This window comes from Petaurus breviceps, unplaced genomic scaffold (assembly GCF_028583685.1).
Source record: "Petaurus breviceps papuanus isolate PSGF00001 unplaced genomic scaffold, PetGlider_PUasm1.0 126, whole genome shotgun sequence".
In the NCBI taxonomy this organism is placed as follows: domain Eukaryota; kingdom Metazoa; phylum Chordata; class Mammalia; order Diprotodontia; family Petauridae; genus Petaurus; species Petaurus breviceps.
In genome coordinates, this window is record NW_027185655.1 from 40,483,256 (window position 1) to 40,497,844 (window position 14,589).

The 14,589-nt window shown below is 39.2% G+C and overlaps 1 protein-coding gene across 9 annotated transcripts in view; it reads left to right on the forward strand.

Moving 5' to 3' along the window:
• The window catches only part of ALPK1 (alpha kinase 1), a 152,339-nt gene that overhangs the window by 61,759 nt on the left and 75,991 nt on the right, over positions 1 to 14,589 (forward strand). The window lies entirely within an intron of this gene.

Below are 14,589 nucleotides of genomic sequence, written 5' to 3' on the forward strand. Positions count from 1 at the left end.
GGCTTGTCCAGGACTAGATAGTCAGTAAGTGCCAGAGGAGAGACTTGAAGTAAAATCTTCCTAGCCCCAAGACTGGGTCTCCAGACATAATGCCAATTCTGCCTCTGCCTGGCATTTAATATGTTGAATAAATATGCTATGACCTCATAGTATTGTAATAGGATGTGTGTATATCCTGGGTTGTTGTTTAGTCATTTCTGACTCTTTGTGACCACGTGGACCATAATGTTTGTGGGATTTTCTTGGCAAAGATACTGGAGTGGTTGGCTATTTCTTTCTCCAGTGGATTAAGGCAAAGAAGGGTTGAATGATTGCCTAGTATCACATAACTAAGGTCAGATTTGAACTCAGATCTTTTTTGACTCTAGACTCAATACTCTATCCATTGAACCATCTAGCTGCCCCTATCCCAGGTACTTACTTTCTAAAAGTATAATAAACCCAAAAATCAGTGCTATAACCCAGAGGTCCGTAGATGATAGTATTAAGGCCCTGGACTAGATGGAGAGAGCTTTAAAGGAGATTATTGGGTGATGGTGGCAGAGGGAGAGGATGAAAGTGGCAGTAGGGAACAAGAAATGTACCATCCCCTCCTCCTGGGCTGCTGTGTTGGGGACTGTGAGAGAAGGAACAACCAGCCTTGGAGACTCATGAGAGAATCACAATCCAAAAGAAAACAAGCTAGAACATTGGACTGCACCCAAAAAGATGAAAATTGATAAGGATAAATGTAAATTTTTGCACTTAGGTACAAAAAATCAACTTCATAAGTATAAGATGAAGAAATCATGGCTAGACAGGAATTCCTTTGAATAGTATCTGGGGAGGGGGGTTTAAGGTCAATGTGAGTCAGTCATACTGTGTAGCAGTTAAGCTAATGTAATTTGGGGCTGCAGTTAAGAAGAGAATGGATTCAGAAATACAGAGGTGATCATCCCACTATTGGGGTAGCAAAATGGCTCAGGGGGTAGAGCACTGGACCTAGTGTTAGGATGACCTGAGCTCCAATCCAGCCTCAGACACTTATTAGCTTGTAACCCTGAGCAAATCACTTAACCTCTGTTTGTCTTAATCGTCCGGAAAAGGAAATGGCAAACCACTCAGTGTCTTTGTCAAGAAAGTTCCATGGATAGTATGGTCCATGGGGTCATGGAGAATTGGATATGACTGAGCAACAATAACAACAACAAAAGTTCCAATATGTCTGCCCTTGTTAGGTAAGCAGAAGAGCATCCAGAGGAATGTGACTAGGTTGGTAAAGGGCCTTGAATCCGTGTCTAACAAATACCTATTAAAAGAATTGACATGTTTATCCTGGAGAAGACTTAGGGGGGACATAATATCTGACTAAGTATTTGAAGGATTTTTGTGGGGAGAAGAGACTTTTTTCATTTGGCCCCAAAGGGTTGAACCATGAATAGTCAGTGCAAGTTGCAAAAAAGGCAAACTTAGGTTCACCATCAGAAAAATTTTCTAACAGTAAGAGCTGTCCAAGAGTGGAATGGGCTGTCTCAAGATGGGATGGATCCTCCCTTCTTGGAGACGTAGAAGTGGATGAGCACTTGTTTGTCAGGTTATAATCGGTAGGATTTTTTTTTGTATATGGGCTAGACTATGCAGCTACTGAGATCCTCCCAACTCTACAATCCTGTAATTCTAGGAGAGGGTGCCAAGAGATTTTGTGTCTTTAAGAGAAGACTTTGGTCAGTGAACATAAAAAAATTATAAATAATCCAGTAGGAGACTATTTGTTCTCCCAGAAGGAGAACTGGTATCACAGAATTGTAGATGTAAAGATGGAAGATAGCATAGAGGTCACCCAATTATCTAATCCGTTCATTTTATGGATCAAGAAATGGAGGCCCAAAGAGGTTAAGTAGGGGGTGGAGCCAAGATAGCAGAGAAAAGGCAGGGATTTATCTGAGCTCTCCCCTCCCCCCATCCTTCCAAACACCTTTAAATAATGCCATAAAACCATTCTTGGAGCACCAGAAGCCTCAAAAGGATGAGGTGAAATACTTTTCCAGTCAAAAACAACTTAGAAGGTCAGCAGGAAAAGTCTGTTACATGTGGGTGAGAGTGGAGCACAGCCTAGCACAGGCCACGCCACCACAGACTCAGCCCAGCAAACTAGGAGTAGGCCTTGGGAGCCACTGAATCAGCAGCGGCAGCAACTGCTTCTGGAACTCTGAGTCCACAGACAATAAGGGGGTGGAACAAGTGGTCAGAAGGTGATTACAGGGATCTCTTTGCTACCATGAGACAGGACTCTGTAGTTTTGCCCATACTTGGATCTGGGTCACAGTCCTGGGTGGCAGTCTCAGGATGAGGAAGAGCATTGGCATAGCAGAATTTGTAGCCACAGTGGAGGGGGAACCCACCTCACAGTTCCAGGGCAGAAAAGAGTGCTTGTGGTCACTCACAGAACAGAGCACAGGCCAGAAGAGTAGTAAATGCACCTCTTCTTAGATCATACTACCTTGGAAGAACTGAAAAGTCACAGGTCTCTAGAAGTATCTCTGAAAACAGTTGCAAAAAACCCCTGAAGCTTGGGACAGTGCACTCTCCACCCTGGAAGCAGAGCCCTACTTTAACAAAGAGTTAAAAATCAAGACATAGGCTGAGGAAATAAGCAAACAATAGAAAAAAAATGCTGACCATAGAAAGCTACTATTGTGACAAGGAAGATCAAAACACACTCAGAAGAAGATAACAAAGTCAAAAATCCTACATTCAAAGTCCTCCCCTCCCCCCAAAAAAATATGAATTGGTCTCAGGCCATGGAAGAGCTCAAAAAAGGATTTTGGAAATCAAGAAAGAGAGGTAGAGGAAATATTGGGAAGAGAAATGAGAGTGATGCAAGGAAATCATGAGTCAATAGCTTAGTGAAGGAGACACCAAAAATGCTGAAGAAAATAATACCTTAAAAAACAGAATAGGCCAACTGGAAAAAGAGGCACAAGAATTCACTGAAGAAAAAACTCCTTTAAAAGTATGATTGGCTAAATAAAAAAGGAGGTACAAAAGCTAACTGAAGAAAATAAGTTCTTAAAAAATTAGAACTGAGCAAATTGAAGCTAATGACTTTATGAGAAATCAAGAAACAATAAAATAAAACCAAATGAATAAAAAAATAGAAGACAATGTGAAATATTGGAAAAACAACTGACCCAGAAAATAAATCCAAGAGAAAGCATTTAAAAAATTATTGGACTACCTGAAAGCCATGATCAAAAAAATATCCTAAACATGATCTTTCAAGAAAATATCAAGGGAAACTAACCTGATATTCTAGAAACAGAGGGTAAAGTGGAATATGAAAGAATCCGTTGATCACCTCCTGAAAGAGATCCTCATATGAAAACTCTCAGGAATATAATAACCAAATTCCAGAGTTCCCAGGTCAAGGAGAAAATATTGCAAGCAGCCAGAAAGAAATAATTCAAGTATCATGGAGCCACAGTCAGGATAACATAAGATTTAGCAGCTTCTACATTAAAGGACCAGAGAACTTAGAATATGATATTCCAAGGGGCAAAGGAGCTAGAATTACAACCAAGAATCACTTATCCAGAAAAACTGAGTATAATCCTTTAGGGGAAAATGCACATTTGGTGAAATAGAGAACTTTCAAGCATTCTTGATGAGAAATCAGAGTTGAATAGTAATTTTGACTTTCAAATACAAGACTCAAGAGAAGCATGAAAAGGTAAACAGGAAAGAGAAATTATAAAGGACTTAATAAGGTTAAAATGTTTATATTCTTATATGAGAAGTTGATACTTGTAACTCATAAGAACTTTTTCATTAGTAGGGTGGTTAAAAGGAGTTTGCATAGACAGAGGGCACAGGTGTGAGTTGAATATGAAGGGATGATCTCAAAAATAAAATTAAGGGGTAAGAGAGGAATGTACTAGGAGAAAGGGAAAGAAAGAGGTAGAATGAGAAAATTATCTCACATGAAAGAGCTTTTACGATGGAAGGGAAGATGGGGGAAGTAGGTAGGAGCACTTGAATCTTACTCTCATCAGAATTGGCTCAAAGAGGGAAAATAATATGCGAACTCAATTGGTCATAGAAATGTATCTTATTCTATAGGAAAGTAGGAGGGAAAGGGAATGAGAGAAGGGGGCTGGTGATAGAAAGGAGGGCAGATTGGGGAAGGGGGTAGTCAGAAGCAAAACACTTTTGAGGAGGGACAGAGTGAAAGGAGAGAGAATAGAATAAATGAGTCAGGGTAAATGGGATGGAGGAAAATACAGTTAGCAATCATAACTGTGAAAAAATTTTGAAGCAAATTTCTCTGATAAAAGCCTCATTTATCAAACATATAGAGAACAAGATTATAAAAATAAGAGCCATTGTCCGATTGATAAATGATCCAGAGATATGAACAGTTTTCAGATGAAGTAATCAAAGCCATCTACAGTCATATGAAAAAATATTCTAACTCACTATTAATTGGAGAAATACAAATAAAAACAATTCTGAAGTACTGTCTCATACCTACTAGATTGAATAATAGAACAGAAAAGGAAAATGACAAATGGTGAAGAAGATGAGGGGAAATTTATACAGTTCCACACTGTTGAAAAAGTTGTGAATTAATTCAACCATTCTGTAGAGCAATTTGGAACTATGCTCAAAGGGCTGTAAAACCATGTGTACCCTTTGACCTAGCAATACCACTACTAGGTCTGCATCCCAAAAGAGATAACAAACAAAAATGAAAAGGAACAATATGTACAAAAATATTTATAGCAGCTCTTTTCTGGTGACAGAGAATTGGAAATTGAGGGAATGTCCATCAGTTGGGGAATGGCTGAAAAAAATTGTGGTATGTGATTGTGATGGAATATTATTGTGGTATAAGAAATGATGAACAGCATGCTCTCAGAAAAACCTGGAAAGACTTACATGAATTGATGCAAAGTGAAATGTGCTGTGTAAAAAGTAACAGCAATACTGTAAGATGGTCAGCTGTGAATGACTTAGCTATTCTCCTCAATACAATGATCCAAGATGACTGAAGGACTTACAGTGAAAAATGCTATCCTTCCCCAGAGAAAGAATTAGTGGTATTTGAATACAGATTGAATCATACTTTCTTTTTAACTTTATTTTTCTTGAAGGTTTTTTTTTTGGTCTATGTCTTCTTTTTCAACATGACTAATATGGAAATGTTTTGTACAACCACATATGTATAATATATCAAATTGCTTACCTTCTCAATGAGGGGTTTGGGGAGGAAGGGAGAAAGAGAATTTGGAACTCAAAATTTCAAAAATGAATTTTAAAATTGTTTTTACACGTAACTGGGGAAAAATAAAATACTAAATTAAATAAATAAATAAATGAAGACTCCAAAGAGGTTAAGTAACTTAGACAAAGTCATACAACTAGTAAGTTAGGCCTTTTAAATCTAAATCCAGCTACCTTTGTGCTAGAAAGGAGAAGTCTGGTGGAGTCATGGAAATTGAGGGCAGAAAAGAATAAGAACTGGGGAGATTAGGTATGAGTTTATTATGGATTGCAGGGGCAGAGAGCCACCAGCAGACTGTACCAGACTCTCCACTCCCCCCCCCTTTGCCACATTTACTGCTGATCCCTTGTTGTTGTTCATTCATTTTCATTCATGTCTGACTCTTCATGACCCCATTTGGGGTTTTCTCAGCAAAAATATTGCAGTGGTTTACCATTTTCTTCTTCACCTCATTTTACAGATGAGGAAACTTAGACAAACAAGGTTAAGTACCTTGCTCAGAGTCACACAACTAGTAACTGTCTGAAGCCAGATTTGAACTTAAAAAGAAAAATCTTCCTGACTTCAGACCTGGCAGTCTATTCACTGTCCCAGTCTTCCCTGCAGATCTGCCCCCACTGACCCTCTAGCAGATCCCAAATGCGGACTGAGTCCTCAGGTGGCAATGAAACCAGAGAAAGGAGACTGATAGACACAGAAACCTACTTTTGAATAGATGCAAACCACAGAATACCTAAAACATAAAGTAATCTTCCTGGAATGGCCAATGTGAATTATAATCATTCTTTGCCAATATGTCTTATTTCCCAGACTAAATTATAATTTATAAATGTTTTAAATATATTTAATATATAATAAATTTATAAAAAATTTATAAATGTGTAATTTCCAAATAAGTCATAAATTATAATTATAATATTATTATTACTATGTTAAGGGCATGGATTGGGTCTGATTTTTCTTGTATCATCATTAGTATCAGTGCTTGGCACAAAGTAGGGTGACAGCTCCTAGGTGGGCAAGACAGCAGAAGGGAGGGGTACATGAAGCAGGCTGTTGGGCACTCCTTGTCCCCCTGCTCTTCCAGCAATCACCCTAAAACCTGGACTTTTCCTCACTTTAATCTCTGGTCTAGCAAGGTTTGCTACGAGCACACCACAAACTTACCATTCCAGCTCCGATCAGGGAAATGATGTGTATCGATTGCATCGCCTTTTCACAGACAAGAAACAACTAAACAAATGCACGAATTCCTGCTTTCCTTCCAAAAAAAAAAACTCCCTATATCCCACAGAACTGTCCCCTGTTCTAATTTCCTTCCTAATGTTAAGATGACCACCAACCTCCCAGTCATCCAGGTTCAAAACCAAGACATCATCCTCAAATCTTCACTCTTTTCCATTCACACATATTCAAACAGTTGCCATATCCTGTCACATCCACTTTGGTCATATTTCTCACATTTGCCCCTTTCTCTCCTCTCATGTGTCACCATGGTGATGCAGTCTCTTATTCCCTCACTCCTGGAGTTTTATAAAAGTCTGCTGGTTGGTTTCCCTCACTCACTCTCTCCCCTTTCCCATCCATTCTCTACTTAACTGTCAGAGAGATCTTCCCATCTATTCCATCTCAACCCACTTCAGTAAACTCCATTGACTTGCTATTGCCTTCAGGATCAAATAGAAAATCTTCTATTCAAAACCCTTCATAACCTGTCCTCCCCCTTCCAATTTTCTTAAATCTTCTCCCCTTCCTCCTCTTCTAAGAGCCAATAATATTAGTTCATTGCTATTCCTCACACTAAACACTCTCTTGACTCTGAACATTTTCCCAGCTGTAGCCAATGCCTGGAATTCTCTTCCTCCTCATCTCTGTCTCCCGGTTTCCCTGACCTCCTTCAAATCTCAGCTAAAATCCCACCCTGCACAAGAAGCCTTTCCCAATCCCCCTCAATGCTAGTATCTGAGATTACTTTCCATTTATCTAATATATATCGTGTTTGTACAAAGTTGTTTCTATGTTGTTTTCTTCATTCTACTGTGAGCTTATCCCTAGAGCTTACCACATGTGGTACCTGACACATAATAGGTGCTTAATAAATGTTTATTGACTTAATTATGCTTATGTCATAGTGCTCTTCTTCCAGCAAAGCAGACATCACAAGTTATTTCTGTAGGACTTGGGTCAATGTGAATGGAAAGCAGGTCTTCCTACCAGGGTTGGAAGGTCAAAATCTCAGAATTCTAATCTTCATTGAGACTGACTCACTGTGTGGTCTTCAGTAAGGCACTTAAAAATCACTGCTTCTCTCCCCCCCTTTTCCCATCCCCATACTCAAGTTCTTTACCTTGATTACAGTTCTAACAATATCTGCCTCCCCAGGGCATGGCTAGGGTTGCTCAGGGTTTCTTCAGTGTTGATCTACTTTCCTGGTGTCTCCCATCAATTCTGTGACTATTAGGGACAGATGGGGATAGTGGAGATTTTCTTGGACATAAATGAGTATTTTTTTTCTTTCCTCATTTGAGTTTGGAATTGTAAGGGAAGATCTCCAGGAAGCAGCAATTCAAAGACATCTGTGTAGGAGCCTGGAGCCAGGACCAGATGGCAGGGATGACTCACCTTGACCTGGCATGCTCTCAGGAGACAGTCATATGTGTCTCTTCTCACCATCAGGGCCAGTCTAATCAGATGACTCCATTGTCAGATGTCATCATGGGCTGATGGAGTGGGTAACTGTAGCCGAGTTACGTTCACATTATCCTCAGTAGGGATGGCCTTTTCCTTTTCTTTCTTCCTGAGAGTGACAGGTAACCCATCATGACCCTGAAGACTCTCCTGTCCTAACTGAACAATCCCACTTACCTACAGAGCAGTTTGGTAAACAGATCCAGCTTCAGTGCAATGGGGGATTTGGTAACTGAATTAGAGTTTCTGGAAGGACAGAATTTTTTTTCTTAAAATTTTTTACTTTCTCAACTTTGCTGTTGTGAAGGTTGACTTGTTATAGAGAACAAAAGAGATTAATTTTCAATTTGTGGTGATAGCTTTGATAAATGTCTCTTTAGACTAATTATTTCATCACAATCTACTCTGTTTTCTGTATACATAGGAGAAATAGGTCAATTAATCTGCTGAAAATATTGGGAATGATTTTAGCCACCAAGTTAAACTTGTCATAAGCAGTCTTCAATGTTGGAGACCCTCCACATTCATTCATTGGACATGTATCTTTTCTATCTATGCTGGTGACATACGTTATTTTTAAATATGTCCTTGCACTTGTGTGTTCCCCTTATACATTATCCCTATGTGTCCATTCTTCCCACTGATGATGGTATTTACATTTATTTGGAGGAGAGCCACAAAAACTCTTTTCTCATAAAACTAGGCTCAGCCTTCCACAAACACATGTATCAGCAGGAAGACAGAACACACAGGTATATATACTATCACTTGATAGGTATATATACTATCACTTGAACATACTTTATACATTGCTACCTTCAAACCTTTGCCCAGATGTTCTCCTTACCCAAACCCTACTGTCCTGAAAGGCTTAGCTTAAGTCCTCCGCTTCCATAAAATTCCTGCCCTGTGACCAGAGACTTGTAGTCTGCCATAGAAATGATCTGTGCCACTCATTGGAAGATAGCAACTATCCAGGGGAACAAATGATCCCAGTTCCTCAATTTAGAATACATGGGGAGTGGTTGATCTAAACAATTATCTTCTTATATGAATACTCAGAAAGGTTGGTGTTTTTTTTTATAGTTAGAGAGGTCCCAAGTTACTGGTACACAAGATTTATACCACTACCTCCTGCTAATCTGCTATGATTAAATTCCTGCTTGTAGTGCCAATGCAATATTTACAGTGCCCGTGATCATGATAAAGATCATAACTGTAAGTATCGCATGACATTCAAACGCAAAATATACCAAACTCTCCATATAGAGGACAGAACTGAAGCATTTATTTAGACACCAGAGAGCTGAATCCCAAAACCAGTAAGCTGATTCCATCATAGTACCAAAGACATTGAGAAGCCACAGCATCCTTCAGCCTTCCCACAAACCAATACAAAATCCATATCTACTCATAAGCCTATCTGACTCCTTGCCTGAGTGTCCTCTCTCTCCCACTGTCTCGCTAGCTCTGACTACCAGCTTCCTGTGGGCTCTGATTCCCTTTAGCAAATTCCTCCCACCACAGGCTCCATGTGACTACATTTAGCCTATTAGGGATAGAGTTTATCCTTCACAGCAGGGAAGCTTCCTATGGGCTCTGCTGTACCCTTCAGCAAATTCCCTCCAACACAGGCTCCATGTGATTACATTCAGCCTACTGGAGGCATAGTTTACTTTCAAAGCAGGGGAGGTCTTCAAACTCTCCCCTAGGTCTATTAAGGGACAGGGAAAATCTTCAAATTCCTATTCCCATTCCATTCAGCCCCAAGATCTTTCATGTCCCTTACATAGCAAAAATACCTTAACAATAAATGAGAGTTTAGGGATAACTGGCAGAAAAGACTGGTGTCAACAGAACTTTGCAACAATTTAAGAGGGATAATAGAAAAACTGTGCATATGAAACAATAGCTTAGGGTGGAGGCTTGGGCACGAGCACCCCATCTTCCCCCCCCCCAAATGAATGGGGCTTGAAATCTTGGGGTTAGGGGTGAAGGTCTCTTCTCAAAGCTACTTCAAGCTGAAATTGGAAGTAGAGCTGTCTCTGCCCCCAAGAGGTCCCATTCGAGAGTTCAGTTCTTTAGCTGTCATCTGGAACTTGGTCAATGCCAGTTCCAGAGGTGGTACATCACAGTCATGGACAGGGGGTGAATCTGGCTTAAGCAATCAGGCATCTGCAGATGGAGGGTACCAAGCCTGCAGAAAACAAATCTCACAGACAATTTTAACAGACAAAAAGCCAAAAAGAAACAAATATAGGGTCAGCTGTTCTTCTAGATTCCATGGACTCACTATCATAATTTCATTCACAGGAGAATATATGACACCGTTCTCTGCACTCTATTCCAATGGCTTGATACACTGCCACAAGTTCAGCACATTGACCAATTCCACCTATAGCAGCACTTTCTTTAATCTGAGTCCCCCTGAAGGTGTGACAAACTTGGATACAATGGTTCAGGAGCATCTGTAAGTGCAGTTCTCACTTCTCTAGTCTGTCTAATATCAAGCCCATTTTCTTGATACATTTTGGATAGTTCATTAGTTGGAATACCATCAATTTTTCTAAAATCAACCCCTGCTCTCAATAGAGGAATAAACAGTTCTCACTGGTTTCCAGAAAAGGTGTCCCAATTTTAGAGTATTCTGTAGCTTCACATTCACTCAGAACCATAGCTTTAGAAGTCCCCACCAATGAGTTTATTTTTATTAGACAGCCAGAGGACACAATTAGTCCAAAGCAAAGGCATTTAATAAAGAGCAATAAAGTAGTAATAAAAAATTAGCAATAAAACTTTTCTCCAACAAACCTAGATATACTCTCCTACAAATCACATAACACCAGTGGAAAGAATACACACACATAGGATTCATTCATAAGGGTACAATAAGTGGAGAAACATATGTTTCATTATGGATTTTCTGCACTCTATCATTTCCACTTCCAAGCTAATAGGTTTTCCTTAACGCTTCTACCTACTGATCCACAGCTGTATTCTTTAGCTGAGGGGTCATTCCCTGAAAGAAGAGGAATTATCTGTGCTGTCTATTTTTAGCTTATAGCCCAGAGACTACACTTTAGCTCTTGTAGCAAGAAAGGCAGACCCTCACACTTACAGTCAGATCATGGGGAAAACCTCAGCTTTGTATAGCTTTCCCACATAAGAAGAATCATCTGTACAGATCCCAGCATCTGCTATAACCCAGGCTATAATCTCTGAGAATATAGACTAGTCATTTAGCTAAACAGATCCTACAAGCTCCATTTTATCTTTTAAACCTACTTTCTTCTGTCAGCAAGATCAAAGTCCTAATACCAAGTTGTAGCAGCAACCACACTGGCGTACCCAGGATGGCTGCTAGCACAGGTTCTTAGATCTGCGTTACTAGGAAAGATAGCTGTTTAAAGGGTCAACAATCCTTTTTTTAATTACGTTTACTAGTTCACGGGAAAAGTCAGTACCCTGAACTTCAAAGAAAATACACAAAACAAAATACAGAGAAAATACAAGCAGAGAAATAGACCAACAAACAGAGCTTTTAATTGTCTGAGAAATTAGCACAGATCAACAGAGAGATCCAACTGTCTGACCAAGGCAATACATACATAGTTACCAGAGAGAGAATCACCAACATTGGGGTTTTTCAAAGCCAAGGGTCTCCTTAACAGTTACCCAGAGTTTCATTTGGTCAAACCACAAGAACACTCTTCCAATGAGTGAGCCCCAAAGCAAAATGCTAACCTCAGAATATATATATATATATATATATATATATATATACATATATGCCCTTTTTAGAGACAGAAGGCATCACAACCCTCCTGATTCAATGCCTAATTTGAAATTAACAAAAGGTGTGAAAGCCTTCCTACAGCAAGCCTCCCTTAAACAAGCTTCCTTTAATGGGCTCCAGGTAAGGACTATTAATGGACAGAGAAGATCTTATATCCATTAACATTATCCAAGTCTCCATCTGACTTAGAGTTATAAAATCCCTTTAACTCTAGTCAGTTGTGTATCATCAGCCTGAATCTCCCCTCAAACCATTTTGGTAGGGTCATATACAAAAAAAAAACAAATGAATGAATAAGAAAACCAAAAAGACAAACAAAAAATCCTTAAGGGACCATGTGCATCTGAGACATCATATCTTCCCTCAGCCCTCCAAAATCTTCTTGCTCTCTCATGAAAATGAACAGGTTGGGGAAGGCAGGAACAAGAAAACTAAATGGATCTGCTATAAGGAATTGCCCTCTATTGCAGATATATTGTTCTGAGTTCTAACCTTTCCTAAGCCCATGTGGCTTGAGCCACCCTAGAACTATAATGGAAAATTAAATAAGTTCATAATAAAGGTATGTAAAATCCAGGAACAAGTACTTTTAGCTAGACAGATGCTAGAGTCTTAAACTATCAGATTTCACCCAGTGCCAATGAGAAGGGTGGAGTAAGTATTTCAGGTTTGAGGGTTACAGTCAGAAAAATAAGAAATATATTTAGGCCATGGTTCCAGTCTGCCTGGGTATGTGAATGGTAACAGCATGAACTGAACCTGGAAAAGTAGGCTGAGACCAGATTCTATAAGGCCTTGAAATCTAGTCAAAGGAATTTGCCACCTTAAGCATGTAATAAAGAATTATTATAGATTTTTGACCCAGAGAGTGGCATTATTAATAAGCATAAGATTCTTCCCAGAGGTGAATATCTGGTATCTCTAAGGAAGAAGCACCTTTATGTTCTTCAGGTTATGATAATTAGGCTTCACAGATGCCACCAGTAGAAGTGCTACTCTTGTCAGTGGGAAGAAGAAGAAACAAGTTCTGGTAGTTTCCATCTCTTTGCTGAGAAGTGCCATAGTGGTCTGACCAGAAGAACAGGGATCAAGGTCTGAGAATGGACTTTGGATTTCTGGACATTACTGAAGATGTAGGAATAGACTTGGCCAGGAAAGGACTGAATCAGTCAAATGTGGGTTAAAGGAGTAAAAATTGGGAGGATGGCAAGAAGACAGAGGCAGTGAGTGTAGATGGTTTTGCAACAAGTTTGACAGTGAAAGAAGTAGACGTCAAGACTGAAGAAAGTTTGTTTAGGGTTTGTTTTATTGTTGTTTAAGGATAGAGGAGACTTGAACATGTTTGTAGGGAGAATGGACAGAACCAATGAAGAGGGAAAGACTGAGGATGTGAAAAAGAGACGGGATCATTCCCAGGTGAAATGGAAAATGGGAGATCAGAGTTCTGAAACACCAGAGTTCTAATCTAGTCACTGGTACTTATCACCTATTCGGCTGTGACAAAGGCACTTCCCTTTTAGGCCTCAGTTTCCTAATTTGTAAAAAGGGAAGACTAATATTTATACCATCTTCCTTGGTGGCTGTCGTGAAAGCTCTAGAAAAAATATGATTTTTCACATTTGATAGAGTGAAGTATTAGAGAAGGAGGCCAAGGAAAGCTACCTCTTCATCTTGGTTAAGGGGTGTGACACAGTGACACAGTGAATAGAGAATCCTGAAGTCAGGAGGACCCGAGTTCAAATCTGGCCTCAGACACTTGACTCTTAACTAGCTGTGTGACCTTGGGCAAGTCACTTAATCCCAATTGCCTTGCTTTCCCCCCTCCAAAATTTTTTTTTAATTTTAAAAAATAAAGAAAAAAAGAGCTGGGGACGGCTAGGTGGCGCAGTGAGTAGAGCGCTGGCCCTGGAGCCAGGAGGACCTGAGTTTGGATCCAGCCTTAGACACTTAACACACAAAAAGACTAGCCGTGTGACCTTGTGCAAGTTACTTAACCCCAATTGCCCTCCAAAAAGCAAAAAAAAGGAAAGGAAAGAAAAGGATAAGTGAAAATAGAGAGATGTTTTAAGATATGGAGTTGAAGGAGCCCACAAAGAAAGAACATAAGGTGACCTGTTGAAAGTGTGAAGACAAATATACAATCCAAGACAATTCCATAAGACTTATGATGGAAAATGCCATCCACATCCAGAAAAAGAACTATGGAGTCTGAATGCAGATGGAAGCAGACTATTTTCTCTTTTTTTATTTCTTCTTTCTTCTGGTTTTCCCATTTGGTCCTAATTCTTCTTTATAACACAACTAATGTGGAAATATATTTAATATGATTATATGTGTGTAGCCTATATCACATTGCATGCTGTCTTGGGGAGGGAAAACAGAAGGAGGGGGAGAAAATTTAGAACTCAGAATCTTATAGAAGTAAATGTTGAAAACTAAAAACAAATAAAATTAAAATTAAAAAATAAAATGTGAAGACAAGGAAATAAGACTTGAGAAGAGAATAGTCAGTGTATGACATAAAGAAATCAGTGAAAATGAATTGAATGAAAAATCAAAGCAAAACACTAAAGGGCAGAGATTAAATAGGATGAATTGAAATATTCCACAGCCTCAGAAAATGAATGGAGAGAGTAAATGATGAAGGTTGATCAGGGTTGAGACTTAAAGGTAACAATTGCAAAAAAGTAAAGGGTGTGGAGAAAGTTAGGGCAAAACAATTCTGTTATTAAAAACTGTGCTATACTTTAAGAACACTATTAGGCTTAATAGGTGTTTGGAGCTAAACCAATGACCTAACCTTTGTATTTTTATGGGAAAATGAATTCTGAACTTTCTAATT